Consider the following 321-nt stretch of genomic DNA (forward strand, 5'->3'; position numbering starts at 1 on the left):
CACTGCCAATGCACATTTTCGCAACGAAAACCGTGCTACTGTTTCTTGTGTGTTAAATCTGAAAGCAATATAAGTGAACGAACAATCGAAAACTGATATCACGTTACTAAACTCCCAAAAGTAATAAATTACTTCTGACTGCGGTACACAATACGGCAGTCACCTCTGCGAATGCTGTCGAAGAATCTAACCGAAAGTAAACATTCTGGGAATCTACGCGCATCGGCCTTGACGCAAGTTCAATACTGAGCCAATGAGCGCGCCGCGGCGAAGTTGGCCGCTGTAAGTCTCGCAGCGCTGGCTGGCTGAGCGAGTTGCGTG

The sequence above is a fragment of the Littorina saxatilis genome, linkage group LG13, assembly GCF_037325665.1.
Source record: "Littorina saxatilis isolate snail1 linkage group LG13, US_GU_Lsax_2.0, whole genome shotgun sequence".
Taxonomy (NCBI): Eukaryota; Metazoa; Mollusca; class Gastropoda; order Littorinimorpha; family Littorinidae; genus Littorina; species Littorina saxatilis.